The 19,762-nt window shown below is 39.4% G+C and overlaps 1 protein-coding gene across 3 annotated transcripts in view; it reads left to right on the top strand.

Moving 5' to 3' along the window:
- TENM1 (teneurin transmembrane protein 1) overlaps nucleotides 1–19,762 on the top strand; it is a 1,737,496-nt gene that overhangs the window by 181,754 nt on the left and 1,535,980 nt on the right. The gene's annotated exons all lie outside the window — the stretch shown is intronic.

Here is a 19,762-nt window from a genome sequence, read left to right as displayed (position 1 = left end):
ATAAAAATAGTATTTTTATATAAGGCTTAGCACAAGACCAAATCACGACAAAAATATACCACAATCTTAATAAATACTCCTTGGAAGGAAAAATAATAGTTCAGGTAAAGTTTCTTCTTAGGAAATAGTTCTTTAGCAACAAAAGTAAGTATTCTTCTGAAAACACAGTTCTTGGCAACAATGTGACCCCCACAGGAGTCACACGACATTGAGTTTACGATATTCCCAAGGTTCGGCGTCGACCGCGAGGAGCGCTACGTCGAGCCTGGAGTTGCAACAGACCCCACAAACACAGTACCTTTGGAATGAAGAAAACGATGATCCACGGCGTCGAGGGATCGGCGTCGAAGGGTCGGCGTCGATCGTGCCTCGGATTCGGGGCGATCCGCAGCGGCGTCGAGAGGTGTCGGGCCGGAGCAGCGCTCACGGCGTCGAGAAGGGCGTCGCGTCGATGCGATCAGCAGCGGCGTCGAGACGGGGTCGCTTGGAGCTGGAGCCGAACTCACTACTCACTGGCGTCGATACCGGCGTCAAGACGGGGTCGCTTGGAGCTGGAGCCGAACTCACTACTCACTGGCATCGCTACTGGCGTCGATCGGGCCCGGTGGCCGGCGTCGAAGGCTCGTAACACTGGAGCCGTTACTCACGATGTCGAGCTGGATTCGGCAGTGTCCGGCGACGTTGAGACTGCAGATTTCCCAAGTGTACTGGAAACGACACGTTCCAGCAACTAGTAATCCAGCAGAGGGTGAATTCCTTTGGCCCTGTGACTTCAACAGGAGGCTGGCACTCTTCCAGCCCTTGGAGATTTTCTTGCAAGCTTGAGAGTACACACCAAGTTCCTCTCTCCTTGTCCCTTGGCAAAAATAAAGAAGCAGCTTCAGGTTCCCCCCAGCAAACAGCACACTGGCAGAAGGGTCCTTGGATCAGCAGGCTTCTTGTCCTTGGTAGAGGTTTCCTTGTCAGAAGTGATCTAAGTTCTTTGGTTCAGGGGTCCTTCTTTTATACCCCTTTTCTGCTTTGTTCCCTTTGTCCAAGCAGGGAAATTCCCCCCATCCTAGGTTTGTTGTGGGTGTTGCCAGGCCGAGGCACCTGGCCTATTCACTGAGCAGGGCAGGGTCATCAGCCGCCCAGAAGGAGGTGGAGCCAGTATTGTCACTGGCAGGGGCAGGGCTATCAGTCGCCCGGCAGGAGGTGGAGCCAGCATTGTGTCAGGCAGGGCAGGCTATCAGGGACTACTCTTCCCCCACTCTAAGTGTAGATGCCTCATTCACCCCACACTGACTCATTCAGACCTTTGGAGCCACCCAGCCCCTGACACACACACCAAACCAGCAGAGACCGGTGGATAGTTGGACAAGAAAATAGCCACTTTCTAAAAGGGCTATTTTCAAACACAGAATATAAAAACCATCCATCCTAAAGGGTGTGTTATTAAATTCTGAGTTCAGGGATACTAAACTCGACCTGCTACCATGCTCCCTGAGTCAGATAGATTATAATGGAGTTAATAATCCGTCTGTCCATTCTGGCCTATGGGAGGCAGGTAGCCCTTCAATAGTGAAAAACGAAAATGGCTGTAATTCACTATTAGGTCATGCCACACACATCAGGGCATGACCTACCTTTTACCAACAATGCACCCAGACCTAGGGCCTACCATAGAGGTGTCTGAAATGTGGCAAAGTTAAGGTTTTCGAGACTGGCAAGTAGGTTTCCTTGCCAAGTCGACGTGGCAGTCAGGGACTGCACGCAGGCTCTGCGATGGCAGGCCTGGGACACATTTTATAAGCTGCTTCTGTGGGTGGCACAACCAGTGCTGCAAGCCCACCAGCAGCAGTTAACTTACATGCCCTTGGCACACGTGGTGCACTAGACTAAGGTCTGAACAGTAAGTCAACCAAGCCAATCATGGTAACACCAATCAATGTATCAATTTAACATAGGGAGCACTTGCACCGTGGCACTGATCAGCAGTGGCGCAGTGCCCAAAGCAATATTCCAGCAAAAACATTGTAAACAGAGGAGGCCAACAGAAAAAAATGGAGGAGGGACTCATGCCAATGATGCCAGGTCTAACAGGACAGCATCAAAATTAATGAGTGTTGCGTTGGAACGCCCACTGGAACACCCATTGCCCTCCTCTTTCACCCTAAGTATAGTCTGAAAGGGTGCCTTTTATACAAGGCAGTGTAAAGCCACATTAAGTGGCTTAACGCTGCCTTGTAAATAAGGCGAAGCTTCTATCCCCACCACAACGTCGTGAAAAGTGATGCTGTGGTGGTGATAGGGGATTGTAAATATGTCCCATAGTTTCCTTACAGCTGATCCTGTCTTGATCCACTGGGCAAGATTCTAACAGATGCATAGACCTATCCAATGTCTCTCGCTTTGCCACCAATGGAGATATGTGAACACTGTGTGTGAAACATGTCTGTCTGTCTATGATTTTTCATGATACACACATAGAACAGAACTTGGGTCATATTTATTAAGGGGTTTGGTCACTTTTGCACCATGCAACGTGGTGCAAAAGTGACCCAAACCCTAAGATGCCATTTTTATCAAGACACACAAGGCCGCCTTGTTTGATAAATCCAGAGCAACGCAACACAATGTAAATAGCTGTATTGCATTACTCTGCCTCAGGGAGGCATTCCATGGGTGTTCTCAAGCAAAACCCATGGATTTTGGTGCATTCCCATATTTACCAATACCTGGTAGACCTCTGAATGCACAAAAATGCTTTGCATTACCAGGGGAGGTGTAACAAGGAGAAATATTTTCATTTCGCTTTGCTTTTTCCTCTTTCTATGTGCAGCAAACATAGAGAGAAGGAAATGCCTCAGGAGATTGTTTTTGTTCAGAAAGGTGTTTCTTCCTGCACAAAAACAATCGTTCCTACAACGCAGGCACTCTTGCACCATGGTGCAAGAGTGCCTGCTTTGGCAATTGACTGCATGTTTTGCGCCAGCGCTGGGAAAAGGCAGGAATGTGCTGTTGTGTGATAAATATGTACATTCCTGGCCTTTCCCGTAATGCAGTACAGCTCAGCAAGGTGATTTGTTGCGCTGTGTTATAGTTTATAAGTATGGCCCTTGGCCAGAATAGGGGGATAGAATGCCGTCTTAATACAAACCCTTCTGCTTCCCTACAACTTCTAGTGCAATCTAGAAAAATCATAGATGATTTCAACACAGCAGGTTGCAGGTTTATAAAACAAATCTTCAAATTGAAACATATGTATTTTCACCAACATGCAATAAAATTGAAGATTTAAAAAAAATGTGTGTGTCGTATAGAACCTTACGGCTCTTTTGGTACTAAGGAGTGGGGCAGATCATTATGTACTTGTGCATAATGGGCAAGGTATCAGTTTTGCATCCAACATAGCCCTTTTTAACTGGCATCATATCAGTAAGCTGCACAGCGGCTCTTTCATCAATGTATTTTCCTTGGACTTTATATAAAATACTGTTTGTTGCACAACTAATTGTTGTGCTATTAGAATCAATAATGATGAATGTTATCAAACCGCTGAAGTAGCACTGCCAATCGCTTGAACGCATGTCACCTAAAGCCAGGACCTATGGTACACATAATCCAATTTTTATTCTGTCGGTGTTTGCATAAGAGTCCTAAACCCACACGTTTGAGGAGATCAGCGAGGGAACAAATGTGCATTATGAATATGGAAAAGGGCAAAGGCTAATTTGCATGGGGAATTCTTCAAGTGCATTAGTTCCGCAAACTCATTTGCTCTGTGAGAGTGAAGCAGACTTGAAAGATGCCTGGCTCGGGCTCTGCTCTTGCAAATCCCTTTTTGAGATATTGTGTTTGGCATCAAACACCGAATGATTTGCACTGAGCATCAATCGCCTAGAGTAGACAGTTCTTGGTATTTTATGAAGTTAGGCCATTATACAAGACTAAGGGCCTTATTTAGAGTTTGACAGAAGGTTTATGTTATCAAAACATGACGAATATCCCGTCCGCCATTTTACAAGTGTCATAGTATATGTCACTTTTAATACGATGAAGAGAATCAGGATTCAGTTAAAGGCACGGAGGCTACCATTATGCATAACACCTATTAATTGCCACTCCTGCAGCGGCACTTTGACTGAATTATTACAGTACAACAATATAACAATCCAGGTCTAGAACTCCAACAATCCATAAGTAATTCCCAATTAGAATGTTCCCCCTCTTTTAAATGTGCAGGAAACTCCAACGCTCCATTCTCCTTTAACTTCTTTTCCAAAAAACTCTCTCAATCTTCTTCCTCCTCCTTTCTTTAAGACTGAACATCTAGGTGGAAATACAATGTGATTTGAAACTCCGTTGCCCAACTTGACCTATTTTGCGCATAAAATGACTAATTGTTACAACTTGTATAAATTAATTTAAAGCCAGCTTCCTCACCTTACCACACCCTCTCTTTTTTTTCAAGAGCGTGAGAAGGGAGGGTAATGTTAGCCTCTGTTTATTGAAATCCAGATTTTCTACTCATATTTATCTGATTGCCATTTCATTAAAAGACTGGAGGCTACCATTATTCATGTTGAAAGCCCTTCAACACCACATTTGACATATGCTCAATTGGTCTAAAGTAGTGTTTCACGTTAAACCAATCATCCACCTTCATTATTCCCTCCAATCTTTTACCAGACCTGCACACTTTGCTTGCCATAGCACCTCTCAATGAATGTGCTTTAAATCTTTCTACATTCACTCCTGCTTCTCCCATTACATATTTAATACACCTCGCAATTGTAGTAGTACTCACCGCTCCATAAGTTTTAACATATGGCAACAACAATTGATTCTCACCCTCTCTCCTATATTCCGGAACTCTGTTCTCATAATCTTTCAAAGATTCTACACTCATCAAGTAGACTTAGACTTGGTTCTTTTCCAATTATCAAAAAATACTCCATCTGTGTCATATACTCTGTTACTTACCTCCAGTGCCTTTACATCCAAAAACCTTTGGCAAGATATTAAGCACAACAAAGGTGGCTAATTTGATTGATAGTTTTTTCACATCCTAATACCTGTTAATTGGGCTAGACTCCAACAAACTCAGCACCAAGTTTACATCCCATAAGATATCATATCTTGCCTTAGGCGGTCTCTTCAGTCTCATACTCTTCATGACCCTACACATTATTACATTACTTCCTACTGTCATTCCACCAACTGTTAAATGCCCTGCTGATATTACTGACCTATACCAAGTCATAGTCCAGTAAGTAAATCCTTTCTCAAACTGTTCCACTAGAAAATGTACTATCTCAACAACAGGAGCCTCCATGGGATCCATACTCCTGTCCATGCACCAATGCACACTAATGTTCCAACGTCCTTTATACTTGTGCATAGTGCCTGGTGTCCAAGACTCCATTGGCAACTCAACAACCCAGCATGAAATCCCCTGTAAATCTGCAGATCTCCTGACTCTTTCTAAACAAGATGGGTCAATGTTTTTTTCTGGATGTTCTCCATTTTTCAGCGAACCTTCCCTTTTCTGTATCAGTAATTGCATTTTTCTAGCCAATTCCAAGACCATTCGAAACCATGGTTGGGACACCCAAAAAGGAGTTACCAATACCAATAGATATCTCTTTCTCCTCACTTTGAGAAGGACCCTTTAAATCAGTGCACATGGGGAAAAGAATAGGCTCACATCCTTGACTAATCCTGTTAAAACACATCCATTGCAGATGTTCGTAGATCTGGTAATTAACTGAAACATCAGTCTATATGAAATAGCAACCTGTCTGCAAATAGAACTACATCCAATGGCCCTCATATCCTTTCTATCATCTTGAAACAGCTACAATCCAACTTCCAATCGCTATCATCTTTTAAATTCCATGAATTCCAATCTACTATTAAATTAATTTGCCCTGGTAAGTACTCCACTCTCAAATCAATTTTGTGTTCCAAACAAAAAATCCACAACTCATTTGTTATATCTGACAGGCAACAGGAACTGCTCCATCCAAAGTCATTTATGTATGCTACTGTTGACACATTGTCTATCCTCATCAATACAGTCTGACCCTGCAACATTTTCTTCAAACCTTTCAACACATACAAACCTGCAATCAATTCCAAGCAATTTATTTGTCAGTTCCTCTCTAACTCTGACAATGTTCCACCAGTCTCTTGATCCCTCAGTTGAGCTTCTACTGTTCTGATGCTGGCATCTGTCTATATGACAAAATCCAGTACATATCCTAATATAGCATAACCATTCTATGCTTCCAGATTGTGCAACAACCAACATAACTCATCTTTTGCTTCCTGATACCGCAGACCTTTCCTCAATGCCTCTAAATTTACTCTCTGCAAAGCTTGATAATGCAAGGGCTCTGGGAAAATTGCATGTATTCATTAAGAGAACAAAAACATGCATTACCTCCTTCTTTATCATCTTCACTTTCTTCCCTGGCAATAGCAAAATAACCTCAATCGTATCTATCTGGAAACCTTAAAACTCCAACTTCTGAGAAGGTATTACTATCAATTTTTATTTGTTGATCATGAAGCCTAAAGACTCTAAACGTTTTTTCACTTCCCACAACTGTAACCTCAGTTCCGTAATATCCTGAGACTTTATCAAAATGTTGTCTAAATACACTATAAAACTTGTGACCCTCTCTCTCAGATGTGCAACCACTGCTTACATCACCTTTGTAAAACACCAAGGTGTAGACGATAGGCCTTAAAGATAGACATAAAAACTGATACAATTGTAAGTAAGTAAGTAATTGTTTATTCGATCAATAGCATGATCATACAGACATATCATAAAACACAGCACATATTAAAAAGAATCTCCTGCATAATACATCACTGATATATACAAATAAAACAAGTAAGAACAATTTGCAGCATAGCTTCAGGCACATTACTGACATTGATGCGGGAAGTATCACTTTTTCCAGAATTAAAATAGAAGAATAGAAAATCTAAAATATATGGAAGCAGTTTTATACCGATGAGAACTAAAATTGTTTAGCTTAAGACGATACACTTGGGTCGTGGCCCTCACTTGCATTGCCCCCTTCTTCAGTGAGAATGGATCATTTGGCCGCCTTCGACCTCAACCACCAGGCATCTAAAAGATATCTAGATAAAGATTTGGTTGTGTCAGAGCTAAATACACGCAAGGCTTCTGAGGGACGGGAAAATGACAACATCTAGCATGCCGGAACAATCCATTTTTTCCTCAGAGTAGCATATACAGGATAAAAGAACAGATAATGATCAATGGTTTCAACAGCAGAGTTACAACATAGGAGCAACGGTTGAATTTGACCACCTGCTTCTGGTAGTGTTTAACGGTAGTGTGCCGAATTTGAACTGTATAAAAAGTGCATGTTCCTGCGGTGGTTCTACATCGTCCATATAGTTTTCAAAATTAAAACTACTTTCAACGTTTAAACAATGTGTTGATAAAGTGCCTAGCGACCTAGATTAAGTGCAGTCCGAATTAACTGCCAATACCTTTGACTTTTGTCCTCCATCAGAACTATAAAATAAGCGTCCCTCACGTACAACTTCACCAATCTGACAATAGCATATCTCTTAATAGATGGATTCCTTCCATCTTGAAAAGTCTGTAGACCAAGAATTTGTTCAACTTTCTTAAATTTATCACTGGTCTCCAGGCTTTGACCTTTTTCTGTGCTAGAAATAGGGTGCTTACAACCCTTTGACATTTTCTTCTACTGGTCGTATCACGCCCTTTTCTAACATGGCATCTATTTTCCAATAACTATATCATTTTCTTCCTGCATCAAATTCAATTCTCTTGACTCCATTCTTTGTTCTTTTAACCTCATAAACTCTATTTCAAATACCTGTATAGCCTTTAATACCCAGGGATCCTTTGTTATTCTCTCCCATGTGAGCACAAAAAAACTGAGAGGTCCCTTACTCTTCACGGTAAAAGAAACTGTGGTAATCTCCATACTCACCATGGAACCCTGAAAAGGCTTGACCTCCTCTACATCCAAATCTGCTTCTCCCAGTTCTTCCCGTTTGAGGGAAGAAACCTGCTGAAGTTTGGAAACCTTCTAAGAAACCTCCGTAGTGGTTTGACCATGTGTTGGCTGAATTCCTCAGCCAACACATGGTCCTCGTCTGCTGGCCCTTCCAAAAACACCAAAGAACACTTTTCTCATATTTGACTGTGCCATATCCAAGGCTGTAAAAGTTGATACATATTTTCCTAAACATTTATCTAACCCTCCAGAAAAATAGTAGCCCCTTACTATGTTCACTTGTTTCCATACCTGCCATTTCCCCTGGTTGTGGGCTTATTGTCATCAAAATGTTTTTTCTTCTCTCTGCCATTAAACCTGCATTAGCGTTAGCTAGAAAAACCATTACTCTCTGATTCCATCCTCGCAATAATTCCAAATCTACTGGCTTATCATTTAAATGAGCTTCTCCTACCATATCCATAATCCTTTCCAGAAGTTCTAACACATCTAATTGTCTATCCAACATTGTTTTAATTACCTTTCAAGGTCCTTTACGATGCCTTTTCACATTTTAAATATGAAAGTTATCATATCAGGGTCCACATTTGGGGTACTGCAGACCTTATCATCTATTACAGGTCTTGAACATTCTGCCCTCAGTACACTTCTTGTATCTTTTTCTAATGGCTTCTTTATCTAAGCCTTAATAAATATTCCAACATGTTCCATTGGCCACCAATACGCATTTCTAGGGTGGCACATGTTATAGGGAGAATATAGTTCCTCACCTAATGGGATTTTCATCACCACTCTAGAAATGGACCCCAAAATACCCTCCAACTCTTCATTAAAATCATCAACCTACTGCAAGTCTAGAAGGTTCTCATCATATACCTTATCTGCATCTTGTCTACTGCATCCATCCACATCTGTAAACTCCTTATTTGATTTCTCTGTAGTTTCGCTTAGAGCAGCTTTGCTTTGTGTGGTGCTTTGGACATCTATCTTTGTTATAAGAGTATAATCCACCCTTTCTAGACATGCTTAATGGTCTCCTTTCCAAATGCTTAGTCTTCCTAAGCCTTTTTCTGTGTTTTGCACCATTTCCTACCTCTTCCCCTGTCAAGGACCAATAATCTTCCCCAGACCCTTGATCTTTCCTTTTCCTCTCCAAAACTGAATCAACAGCCTCTCTCACTGTAACCTTCATTTCCTGCTGCATCGGTTTCCTCATCATCTCCTGACTTATGTTTCCTTCTAAATCACCTGTACTTCCTTCATCCACTGCCATTGTTATCTCAAGAAATGTTTCCTACTCCTTAAATCCTTAAAATAGAGTCTGTCAATGTGTCTCTTTATTTTGCCTTTTTGTCTAATTTTCCTCACAAACCAAAGCTACGGACAATTGCTAACCAACAGTTTTTTCTAAACTTGAAGCGCTAGCATGATTGCCTGCATTTACACATGTCTGCCCAATTAAATATGGCTGCTGAATCACATAAGAACTTGCATGAATAGAGGAACGTGTTGACGCTATTCACAGCCGAGACAAGACCTCTTTCTGCTGTTTCTAGGTTCTTGCCATGGCAGAGCAAGTCCTCGAAGCTGTTTCAGCACATGCTCTTCCCATAAGAGGTAAGCCTGCATGCCCTGAAGTTGTTTTTGCACGCGCTCCGCTTGTAATAGGCAAACCTATGCGCATTCATTTTAAGACACCTAACTATATTTTAAAACTCCGTAGTGCCCGATCTTTTAGATAAAATTTGCTGTTCTTTTATAATTAGCCCATATTTTGCTAAGTACCTGTACAGTTAAAGAAATAATCCCACAAATAACACACACAATCTTTTAATCATGTATCCACTCTGCTTCTAACAATTAGAAGGCCTCTTTTTTCACTAACTCTCTTTCGACATCTATAACGCAAATCACGCTTCTTAATAAAAAATCAACGTATCTGTCTCAGGAGCAACATTTAAAAGAGGAGGGACATTCTAATTGAGATTACTTATGGGTTGTTGGAGTTTCTTCTGGATTCTTATATTGTTGTACTGTAATTATTCTTTAAATGTGTTGCTGCAATTAAAAGGTTTTATGCATAATAGTAGCCTCCGGTCTTGTAATGAAATTGAGAAGGTGCCAAATCCAGGTTACATATATTGGGGTCTCTAGGAAGTAGCAGAGGTGGCTGAGTGTCTCCTACAGTGCCCTATGTGCAATATGGCAGTTATGGCTTCATTGCCAGTAAGATAGCTTGATAAGGTAATGTACCTGCTGCCAGTGTGTGTCTCTTTCTCCACAAGGTTTATTCTATGATATGCATTTGATACTGCATGAGCTCAAAAGAGCAACAAAGCCCTGTCCAGAACATTTTTAGGTCTGCTGAAGAATTTAGAATTTGAGGTGTACTATATAGAACTGTATTTGTTGCTAGTCTAATCACATTACAAAAAACAATGTATTTAGGAATGAGGGATAGTACGTGCATTGCAAAAGACAATAGGGACATTTGCTCACAAAAAAAGAATTGGGGTCACATGCCGAATTCAAGATTAGCATTAATGTTCTAAGGTCACAGTGAGTACAATCTAATGTGGTAATAATAAAAGTAGGTTATTGAATTGGGTGGGGTTAGTAGTTCACAGGAGCCTGTAACTAACTCTTTTCTGTCCAGTCAAATCAATGTTAAGCAAGGTTTAAGAATTTAAATGAAGGATAGATAGATAGATAGATAGATAGATAGATAGATAGATAGATAGATAGATAGATAGATAGATAAATAGATAGATAGATAGATAGATAGATAGATAGATAGATAGATAGATAGATAGATAGATAGATAGATAGATAGATAGATAGATAGATAGATAGATAGATAGATAGATAGATAGATAGATAGATAGATAGATAGATAGATAGATAGATAGATAGATAGATAGATAGATAGAAATAGAGGTATTGTTATGTTTTATGTTGCTGTCCATTCCACCCCATCTCCTAAAAGACATGTATTGGCTGTTCTTCATCGAAAAAGCATAGAAAAAAATTAATGCTTTTGGCTCAAAGTGCCCACCATGATATATGCCAATGAGCGACTATTACCACCAGAGACCAAGTGGAGCCACTTGCAGCACCAGGGTGATATCTTATAAACAATAAAGTCCTCTCAACCATACATGATAAGAATATTGCAATTAAACTTTTAGGGCCCAATTCATAAACGTATACTTAGACATGAAGTCTAAGGGCCCAATTCACAAAGGTAAACCTTGGCCCTGAGTGTTGTGGTTTTAGAAAGGCACTCGGCCTGTCACCATGTGTCTCTATATGGTCACAGAATTTGATGCTTCAGTATTCTTATAATGTAGAGTTGATGGTGGTTTATCTCATTTTTAATATGTAGTTCAGTATATAATAACAAGAAATAGCATAAAGCACAATTACTGATTGTATTTTATTATTTTACAATATAGATTGCATTGCATATCATCTTGTATGCTGTATTTAGAAGGCAACATCACTGCTGGCTAAATACCCATTTTAAGCAAAACATACCCATGAAAATGTGTCTATTATTCTGTTTGTCCCAGATGGTCTGGTAACTTGCTCTTTTGTGAAGAGCTCTGTCTCCCTCTGAGTATAGTTCACAAAAAGAAGAAAAAAAGAAAGGAAGAAGGAAAGAAAGAAAGGAAGCAAAGAAGAAAGAGGGAAAAGCAATTGAGTGGTAGCTTAGAAATTATGCTATTATAAATTCTAATAATAAAAAAAGTTCATGATTATATCAGAAGTTAAACAAAACTACTGCTTTGTAAACCAGGTTTTGGCTTTATATTACTTCATATGACAAACATAATAAAAACAAATTGGGGGTTCTGCATATATGTTAATAACCCCTTCAGCGCGGCGTGGATTACCGCGCTGTGCTGAAGGTGCTATTGCGCGGGGGGGCCATGACGGAGCGGTTCCGTCATACGCACAGCGCAACCGATGTGCATGACGGAACCGCTCCGTCATGCGCATCGAAGGGATTAAGCACCAAACCAAAATGTCTGCCTAACATTAAGCATTCGGTACCAGAAGAACTTTGCCATTGTTTCAGGTAATTTATTGTTACTTTTTCTCATTATTAACACGCTAGTTTTTTTCTCCTTGAATCAGCATAGTGCAGGAAGGTTAAACACTAATTAGTATTTTCATTTTGTGGTCAGTGGAAGATCCCTGCTTGCTTTTGTAACCAATGCATATTTCCTCCTTTTAATAAACATGTGAACAGCTGCAAAATTACCTTGCATATATTGATGGTTGTTAGTTAATGCTTGTATTTCCATAATTACATTGGGACATGTGTTCATGTAAATTATTGTGGTAAATCAATGTGAACTAATCTCAGGAGGCACATTGTTCTTAAGGCAATGTCCATTATTAACACAGTAAATTCATGCTTCAACTAGCAATGGTGTGGACTGCAAAATATGCCTGCGATCGGTATTCAGTGAATATACGTTTCTGAATTGTTTTCATATATTTTGTAAGACATTTTCAACTGAGACTTTAAGTGTGCTTGAGATCTAGAGACTTTTTTTATTCCACAAAATTTGTATTGCGATATTTTTATATAAAACAAAAATAAGACCAAACAGAGGCAACATCAAAATGCTAGAGTAGGTAGTTACATGGGAAGTAAGTAAGTAAGCAGCATACTTTAGTAATGATATGAGGGTTCTATAGGAGAATAAGATTATCACAAGCCCGAACACAGCCTCATAACAAAATACAAAAGAGAGGGAAAAGAAATTTAAAGCATACATGGAATATATATGAAATATATTTTTTATTAGGTGGAAGAAGTCAACATTTGCGCCATTTGTAAATTTGGCAAATCTGTGAGTTTCAAATGTTGGTATCTTTCTTGGTAAACCAGATGTGGTACCACAGAAATAAGGTTTCGTGGCCAGTTGTAAAGCGTTAGTTATTTTGAAGTGAATTCATGTGCTACTGCCCCCGCTCCCATCTCTTCTTCGCAAATTATCATTCAAGCTGATATATTTTGGTGGCCTGAAATAGCAAAGTGAGGTTCTTACTTTGCAAACACTGGAGTCATCTTGTCTTCTTTCGATCATATTTGCTACTGTCATTGAGTTAGCCAATGTTATGCATAAAAATATAATAGTAAACTTCCATTGCCAGTTTCAGACCTACTAAATGATACCTTTTTGAAATTTACCTCTTGAAGGAATGCTTTTGATTTGTAAGTTCAACTAATAAAGCCTAAAAATGATGGGCCAGTGCTCTAAACTGAAAACATATCAGTGGGAGTTTGCCAGATCGAAACTATTTGCCATTATGACAAGGGGTTACCAGTGTTGTACAGTTAGGAAATTGTATTACAAGTACTGATGTATTACTGAATTAATTTCTAGAGATACATTTCCAGGTCAAATCAAGAGGGCTTTGTCCCATAGTAAGGGCCAAAAATATGGGTTCAGGTATGAAAATAGGGGCCTGAATGGGATTCCTTTATAAGTCTATGGCAATACTGAAACCCAGTCTTACAGATATCCTGATTATCAGTAAGAATCTGAGCAGTATTATTGCATACAATGGTTTAGTAATTGGTTCCGAGGATCTATTCTCATCTCAAATGCCAAGGTGTTTAACCTTCTGGCTTACAAGTGTATGCTGAGGTGCAGCTAGAGGATCGATGTATAAAGCCCTTTTGTGGTTGTGAACCCTGTCAATAGCAAAATAATAGCGTTTGTACCTGCAAAAAGGAATTTTTGTACTTACTAATCCTCTTTTGAAAGCCAGAAAAGCTTTTGCGACTCACAAAATGGATTTGCAATCCATTTCGAATTACCACTAGGAGGAAACGTCCCCTCCAAATTGTGAGTGGGAATGGTAGGAATCAAATGTTTGTGACCACAATTGTGGTCGCAAACCATTGATCAATTACAAAAAGTTTGAACGGCGTGGAAATTGATTCACAAGGGGGAAAATGTCCCAAGGCCTCCCCTATGTGAATTTTGTCAGTAGTCTCAGGGAGTGGGCAGTAGTCAAGTAAACTGCTGCCTGCTCCCTCTGATGTTTTCTCAAATGGGAAACATTTTTTAAAAGCAGCACCAGCTCCATTAGAAAGCCCAACTGCTTCTTTAAAAAAACGTCCTATTTAGAATATACATTCAAGGATGTTGGTCCGCTGTTCCTTGCAGGCCACCATCCCTGTGCTTGTAGCGACTCATGGGAGAGAGGGGGTGCAAATAGTGACCATCCTAATTAATATTCATTAGGTGGGTTACTGTGAGGCCCTCTGTGACTGAAGAATTTGCAGTGCATCACAAAATCAAAGACAGGCTGCAAAATGTCAGTTGTTGCGACATGGTGCTTAGAACATCAGGCATAGGTATCTTTGTTTATAGCAACACAAAAATATGATGGGCGCAATGCTGAGAATTGTCAAACATTCACCCCCAGTCACTTTGTTTATAGCCAGGGAATGGCCAAAGGAAGATCTACGCCACAAGGTCTGACTCTAATGTGATAAAACATGCAAATGGATGCATGCACAAGGCTGCATTTTGTTCTACCTATGCTTAAAGTGTCAGCAAATTAAAGTCAGTCACATTGCTTACATTGCACTCATAAAATGCATGCTGTTCACCAGTAATATCAGATTGCTCTACACATTATTGAAGTAAACAATATGGTTTAATACAAAATAGATGTCAAAAATATTGCTTACATATATATATATATATGTATGTATGCATATATATATATTCACTGAAAAAACCATAGGTTTCACACATGTTATAGTTAGCTGGACATTTTACTGATAAAAAACCAATGAAATTCCCCCGTTATAGTTACTGTAGGCAACTATAACTCACGCGACCGCAATCCTCTGCTGATGACGTCAGATATTACATCACTGATGACATATGTGTCTTTCTGAAAAATAAATATTTGTAATATATGTATAGCTAAAATTTAATGGAAGAAGACATGGGCAAATAAGTGTCTAAATACAGTATTAGCATCAGCAGAGGATTACGGTCGCGTGAGTTATAGTTGCCTACAGTAACTATAACGGGGGAATTTCATTGGTTTTTTATCAGTAAAATGTCCAGCTAACTATAACATGTGTGAAACCTATGGTTTTTTCAGTGAATTTGCAAGGTTTTTTAAATGCTAATTCCTAACTATAACGTGTGTGAAACCTATGGTTTTTTCAGTGAATTTGTACGGTTTTTTAAATGCTAATTTATTTATGTATTATTTTTTTTATATATTTATTTTACAATAAACTACGTATTAAAAATTATTATTTTTTTTTGTGGGGTTTTCACCCTGCGAATTATTTTATTTTTTTGTAAAAAATTTTTTTTTTGTGTTTTTCAGGGTGCGCGCACTGTGCGCGCACCCCCGCGATTTTTAAAAAAAAAAAAATTTTTTTTTTGCCTTCGGGGTCCTTCAGGGACCCCCTGACAAAGGCTAGGGGGTCAGGAACTCTCTACCCTGCCCCCTTTTCACGTTCGCCACCTTCCTTTTTCACTCTCGCACTGAAAACAAACAAAATGGCGGCCGACACTTCCTGATTTCGACCGATTCGAACGTTGACTAACATGTAACCACCAATCAGAATTACGCTCGCGCACGTTAGGGTGCTCGCATGGTGCGCGCACCCTGCGCGCATATAGATATATATATGCATTTAAATGCTATTTTCTCTGGAAATACTGAACAGATTTACACCAGACCTGCAAAAGGCACTTCCTTGACCTTATGGCTACCTCTCTGCCAAATTTCAAGTAATTCTGTTCAGCTGTTCGGGCTGTAGCTGTGTCTAAAGGTCCAATGGAAAAATGCATGGGAAAAACGCGTTTTGGGACCCCCCTTTTATCTCAGCCCCCGCTTGACGAATCCCCCCGAGACTTTCAGGGTAGGAGCGGAGCGGAGCGCCCCACCTATTTTGAAAAATTTGCAAAGATTCGTCGACCGGCGCCAAAGTTATTCAAAATAGAATGTTGCGGATTTCCTATGGAAACGTGGTCCTAACTATAACTACCTACTGGCGACCGCCAGTAGGTAATAAATACACATACATATATATATATATAGTGTAACACAATTAATAACAATATATATTTTACATTATTTTGTTAATTTTTTTAATTTCCTACTATGAAAAGTGTGTGTGTATATACACACATATATATATACACACACACATATATATATGTATACCTATCTATCTATATATCTAAATATATGTATATATATATATATATATATATATATATATAAATACAATTTTAACAATATTAACAATTCAAATACAAATTATTTAACAAATGTTATAAATACATTACATACAAACAAAAACACAATTTCAAAAAATATTATAAATATTTGAAATAAATCAGAAATAGATACAATTAAAGAAAACAGAAGATAAAAATAAACAAAATATGTAACAAATAATAGAAAAGGTTTTGGAGCCTGGGAGTATTAGGTATACTAGTCCCACTCCAGTTTATGCATTACTATGGAAAGTGTTTGACTTCGAAGGGGATACATTTACTATTCCCACTCCAAACAGAGCAACAGCAGGAAGCATGTTGAACTTCAAAAGGGTTGGATTTACTATTTATACTCCAGTCAGTAGGGAAAGTGTTGGACATTAGAGGGGTTAAATTTACTATTTGCACTCTAAACAGCGCAACAGTAGGGAAAGTGTTGGACTCCGGAGGGGTTACATTCATAATTCCCACTCCAAACAGTTCTATAGCAGGGAAAGTCTAGTTTTTGTAACAGTATAGAAAGCGTTGGACTTCAGATGGGTAAGAATTGTTATTCCCATTGAAGTATGTGCAGCTGCATTGAAAGCGTTGGACGTGGGAGTGTAAGCAATAGAAGGGAAAGAACTTCACTTCACCCACATTACATATTTGAATATTCCTATTAATGTAGAAATAAATAATAAACTCTTAACACAAACATTATTAATTAACATTTTAAATAAAGATATATATATGAAACAGGTAAACAATTTACATATTTAATATCAATTAAATAATTAATTATCAATTACAAAATAATTATTTACTATTTTAACAATAATTATTTACAATTTTAAAGCTAATTTTAATGCTTACATACTATTAAAAAAAATATATTAAAACATGTTTTTAATTATGACCTAACTTCCCACCGTGTACCCCCACAAACCTAGCAGCCCACACTTAACATAAAACTAAAATAAATAAGTTTAGCACAATTTACATAATTGATCCTCAGATAATTAATTAATAACTGATTGGTAATTTTTTATTTCTTAATTACTTCTCACCCTAAACTTCTAAAATCCCAGCAGCCCGCACCTAATATACATTGAAGAAATGTATAAGTATTACACATTTTGCATAACTAATAATTAAATATTTAATTTAAAATAATTTATAAATAATTATTACTTAACTTCCTACCCTTTTCCCCTACAAACACAACAAACCACTACAACACTATATTACTAATAATTAAATTAAAAAAAATAAACCACTTACAACTACACAAACTGCATTTAAAAAATAATAATACAAACAATAGTAACACATAAAATAAAAATATGAACTAAAACACATTAAATTAATTAAAAGAGCAATATTCTTTACAACTAAATTACTGAAAACATTATTAAAAACAACAATATTCTTAAAAACAATATTACTTATTTCTGTTTCCTGATATTTTAAACTCAATGTTTTGTCCATACATCACATAATCATATAAGTCTCCTTGCTGCACTGCAGTGCGTGACAGGGAAAGGGCAGGAATGCACAATATGTAAAAGAATATGATGCATTCCTGCCTTTTCCCCTGTGCTGGCACCCTTTACGCAGCCTAGCGCCAACGCAGGCACCCGTGCACCATGTTGCATGTCGGATTGTATTTGTGCTGGAAGTAGCACCTACCTGCACATAAACACTCCTGAGAGGCATATTTCTCTATCTCTGTGTGCTACAGAATGCAGTACACAAAGAAATGGGAAGTAACAAGGAGAAATAAAGATATTTCACCTCTCCTGGGAAGGCGTATCTTTTTGGCACATTCCCAGGTTTACCAGCTCTGGTAAATCCGGGAATGCATAGAAAACCATGGAAGTTGCTTAGGGAAACCCACGCAATGCCCATAGAATGCTTCTATAGCACAAAGTAAGGTAATGCAGCGGTATGGTCCCGCAAAGTTGCCTTGCATGACTTCATATATCACACTAAGGGCCCTATTCCAATGCGGTTAGGAAAGCATTCCCACCTAGGGCCCGATTACGATGCAGTTAGGAAGGCCTCCTAACTGCATTTGCTCCTTCCGAATTGGATGGGGAACGTATCTTTCCGACCGAGGGCCAGATTACGTTGCGGTTAGGAACATAGGCTTCCATAGAAGTCAATGGGAGTCCAGCCAAATCGTATCTGGAAGCATCCAGATGCATCATACTCGGGCGGTCGGACTTTCCCAATCCGAGTTGGTCGGAAACCATTCCCGAACAGATTTGATCGGGAAGAGTTCCTAACCGCATCAGAATCGGGCCCTTAATGTTTGTCATAAATATAGCTGAGTGCTTTTTTCCTCGTGAAGAGAAGGAGCATTGGATTTCAGCTTCTCTGTGCCATGTGTATGTGGTAGTGCTTGCCAGGCCCTTTGTGTAGTTGTGCAGTATGTGTTGTGGTAGCGCTCTGTGGTAAAGGGTTTGTCACTCACTGCTGAAAGAAGTTTTTTTTATCGCAAAACTAAGTCAATAAAGCACCTATACTAGGGTGGTTCATGTGTATGCACCTAGAAGCCAAAGAGTAACCGGAAAAAAATATTTCTGAAACTGCAGCATATATTTAGTCCTGCAGGATGCAGACTTTACATTTACCAATTTGATGATTCCAAGGCAGCACCCCCCTCAAGCCCACCCCACATTACTCCCTACTGCCAAGTTCTTATGTCCTGATACCAAAAGGATGCCCACAGACGCTTCAGATCCTTGCTAAGGTGGCAGAGGGAAACATAGGTGCCTGCTCCCACTGGCAGAATCCATCCAATGACGTACATTTTGCACCAACAGATGCATGTCACTGCAACCGCAGTCATCATCTCCTCATAACCGGTAGCACAGTTGGTTCCCAAGCTTGAAATTATGAGGCGGCGACCTCTGCCAGTGATGCACTACGGGTGAGAATGGCTCACATCCATACACTACAAATAAAAATAGTAAAACATGAGAAACAGACTTTATTAAACAAATGTGTGCTTTTACCATCATTAGTAAAAATAATTTGGAAAAATAGCAGCTTCAGCTGTTAGTGGACGAAATCAGTGACACCACCCAAGCCCCAAAGGGAGGCAGCACTCACTTAGACAGCGTGCCCCTGGGCTCTCTTGGCACGGTCACCTCAGTCAGGCACCCTCTGCACACTGCTCCTGGTGAGTTTACAGAACAGCAAACACAGTGCGGTTCTTCTGTGCCCCTACAGATACAGCCACCACTCAGGCAAGCATCACCTGCGCACAGCTCAACATACACTCGAGCTACAGCCACACACAATGTGCACAGCCTCTGCGCTGTCCTCTTCAGGCAACGCACTGCAGCGAGGGAAAACAGCGCAGCAACGTCGCTTTCTGCGCTACGTGAAATGTTTGTCGATCCAGACCCTAATATAAGAAATGAAATGATTGAATAATACTCATATTTCCATATTTATCTTTCCTTGAAGTGG

This window comes from Triturus cristatus, chromosome 5_2 (assembly GCF_964204655.1).
Source record: "Triturus cristatus chromosome 5_2, aTriCri1.1, whole genome shotgun sequence".
Classification (NCBI taxonomy): domain Eukaryota; kingdom Metazoa; phylum Chordata; class Amphibia; order Caudata; family Salamandridae; genus Triturus; species Triturus cristatus.
The sequence above is the reverse complement of the archived record's forward strand: the minus strand, read 5'-3'. Positions and strand labels throughout refer to the sequence as shown.